This window comes from Heterodontus francisci, unplaced genomic scaffold (assembly GCF_036365525.1).
Source record: "Heterodontus francisci isolate sHetFra1 unplaced genomic scaffold, sHetFra1.hap1 HAP1_SCAFFOLD_172, whole genome shotgun sequence".
Lineage (NCBI taxonomy): Eukaryota > Metazoa > Chordata > Chondrichthyes > Heterodontiformes > Heterodontidae > Heterodontus > Heterodontus francisci.
Genome location: NW_027141631.1, coordinates 3,083,722 through 3,086,993, shown reverse-complemented (window position 1 = coordinate 3,086,993; position 3,272 = coordinate 3,083,722). Strand labels below are relative to the sequence as shown.

The window sequence follows — 3,272 nt, the reverse complement described above, 5'->3', positions numbered from 1 at the left end:
TGGAGGGTTTTAGTTTCAAGGTTAGGTTACAAAAACAGGGTTTTTTCTGCCTGTATCAAAGGAGATTGAGGGGAGAATGGATAGAGGTGTCGAGGGCTATGACAGTTTTAGATAAGTTGGCAAGGAAAAATTGTTCCCATTAACTATTGGTACAAGGACTAGGGGATTCAGATTGAAGGTTTTGGACAAGACACGCAGGGGGAATGTGCGGAAGAGCTTTTTTACACAGTGATTGGTAATGATCTGTAACTCGCTGCCCCCGAGGGCGGAGGAAGTGGAGACAATCGTTGGTTACAAAAGGAATTTCGATGGGCATATGAAGGAAATAAATTTACAGGGCTAGGGGGATCGAGCAGACGAGTGGGACTGACTGGATCGCTCCATGGAGAGCTGGCCTGTACTTGATGGGGCGAATGGCCTCCTTCTATACCACAAATGACCCAATGACTCGATGAGTCTATGTCACTCTCAGAATCAAGACAACAGAGTGACAGATTTAACACAACATTATAACATATGTTTGGTTTGACAAATTCAATAATAACTCGTCTCCACTCCTAGTATTTCTAAACCCCACACATTCACTGTAATGTGAACAATTATTTCCTGTTGTGTCTCTCTCACATTTGTAAACTTCACTATATTGGAGTGAGGTGACATCTACTGGCGGGAAGCAAGAATTGCAATCAAGCGGCAGAAACTCCACAGTCTGTCAGGGTTAAAGAAACATTGCAATATGAGGAAATAGTGAAGGGGTTTGATCGGGTTGATGGAAACATGATTCCACTTGTGGTATCGTATGAAGCAAGGGCCGGAAATATAAAATTGTCGTTAATAAAAGAAATGAGGAATTCATGAAAAATGCATTTGCTTAGAGAATGGTTCTCGAGATATACAGCACTGATATAGGCCCTTTGGCCCACTGAGTCTGCACTGACCATCAACCACCCATTTATACTAATCCTATGTTGACCCAGAATTCCCTACCACATCCCCACATTTCTCCTATCACCTACCCTGGGGCCAATTTACAACAGTCAATTTATCTATCAACCCACAAGTCTTTCGTTGTGGGAGGAAACCAGAGTACCTTGTGGAAGCCCACATAAACAACTTGCAAACTCCACACAGGCAGTATACAGAACTGAATCGGGGTCATTGAAGTTGTGAATCTACTGTGCTCACCACTGCACCACCCTTAGAATGTGGATAGAGTAAAAAGTGAGATTGGATGGACAGAAGCAGTCTGAAAAGATGGCTCAAACAAAAGGTGAAAACCCTGAAATGTTAACTCTGTTTCTCTCTCCACAGATGCTGTCAGAGGTGCTGAGTATTTCCAGCACTTTCTGTTTTTATTTCAGCTTTGTAGGAAATTGTTTTGATCTGAAAAAAATGCATGATCGGCTGTGGGTGCCAGTGAAATTCCACAGGAGCGAATAAAAACTAAGCCAACGGTGGCTCGTTGGTCTAGGGGTATGATTCTCGCCTTGGGTATATGAGTGATTAATATGTGAGAGGTCCTGGGTTCAAATCCCAGATGAGCCCTTCTCTGTTGCCATTTTTAGTTTAAGGTCATCGATTGCTTTCAGCCTTCCAGAAAGCGGAATCGATTTCCAAACTGAGCCTGCTTGAGGACCGGGGAACTGGATTCAAAGAGCTTGTCGACAAAATTGAAATGAACAAAATATACAGATTGTCAAGTGGGAATATAAGGTTGCAACAGTAACTAAAGGCCTGCTCGGTTCAGCAAATGAAACCCGACCCAAGCCTGACAGCACCACATCTGACCTGGTCCGAGTCCTTTCATTTTTTTCCCGTGCCCGAACTGACCACCAGAATGTTCAGTTAAACTTGCTTCCGTTTTTCACTTTTTAAGCTTGTGCAGGTAAGGCAACAAAAACTGTAACTGGACTTGAAAGGTTGTTTAAATGTGCATTAAGATTAGAGCTACGTACCGGAGGTGATGAGCTGAAGATTGTTACCATAGACGTTAGTGATTGTGAGGTCACTCGTTAAAGAGAAAGTCATGGAGTTGTGCCCAGACAGGTTGTCCCACACTGTATTGATTAAAATATTGCCCGAAGGCTAGAAAATATCATTATACATTCCCTAGACTCCTGCTTTACAGGTTGAAATACTTTCTGCAAGTTTATCCAGAGAGCAGGTGAGATGCAGAGACCAGGAAGGTCTTGAGTGATTAATTATTATAAAATATACATTCTTATATTAAAGAGATTGTGCTCTACCTTCGATGGAATCGCTCACTGCAGACTAGTGCGGAGTGTTTCCCGCCTTGACGTCCTGGCTGTCACTGGATCTTGAGTCCAGGCCTCTGGATTACTGGTCCAGTAATCTTTGAAATTTCTCCCTTGATCTAATATTTTAATCTGGTAAGTCAGATTTTACAAAAAAAAATTAAATGATTTAAGACTGCTTCATGTTCAGCAGTGCCAAATGAATAAAGAAATTCAAATATATTCAAAATTATATATCAACTATTAAATACTAATGCCCAGCTTCGAATACAAAAAATGCCTCTAATTGTGTTCTGGTCTGGAATGGAATTCTTCAGTGTTCCTGTTTAGCTTGGATTGACTCATTGATTTTCTTGTTTTTCACTTTGTCGATGCCTTTGAATAATTGTGGATCCTTCTTCTGTGTGTCTTCTTTCACCAGGTCGTTCTGACCTCTGATGATGTTGATCGTAATCAGCTTCAATTTGCTGATAGTTTTGGAAGTGAGCAGATTTCCTTTGCTTGAGTTTACAACATGGAACTTAGTCTGACGTGTGGACCCATGGGAGGATTTGAAAGCTGCCCTTGCATACAGTTGCCTCCATCCAAACAGAGGTACAGTAGAAGTGACATATTCAGTTCAGTCTGTCGATCATGGGACTTTTAATCTCAGGGTTGTGAGTTTGAGCGCCATTTAGTTTTTCCATTTTTTAGGCTTCATTAGCAGAGAGTACAAGGAGTGTTTGAAATGAAATTCAACAACAGTATGAGAAACGCTCTCTTTCATTCGGGACTCTTAACTCTCTGCAGCATCTCGCTGTGAAAATTGAACTTTATCTCATTTCTTTTTCAGCTGGGAGTCAGTGCGGCTCAGTGGGACTTCTGGCTGTCTCCCACCTCACAATCCATCAGTGCTGAGAAAGCAATGGGAAATATTACTCATGGCTGAGTAAGCAGAGGACACCGATTTAAGGTGAATGGGAAAAGAACCAAAGGCAACATGAGGAAAAACCTTTTTTATGCAGCAAATGGTTAAGA

General features: G+C 41.7%; 1 non-coding gene across 1 annotated transcript; it reads left to right on the top strand.

The window, feature by feature from the left end:
* Window positions 1-1,456: 1,456 nt before the first annotated feature.
* trnap-ugg (transfer RNA proline (anticodon UGG)) lies at window positions 1,457-1,545 on the top strand. The gene is given in 2 exon segments: window positions 1,457-1,492; window positions 1,510-1,545. It is a non-coding gene; the product is annotated as a tRNA-Pro (tRNA).
* Window positions 1,546-3,272: the final 1,727 nt, after the last annotated feature.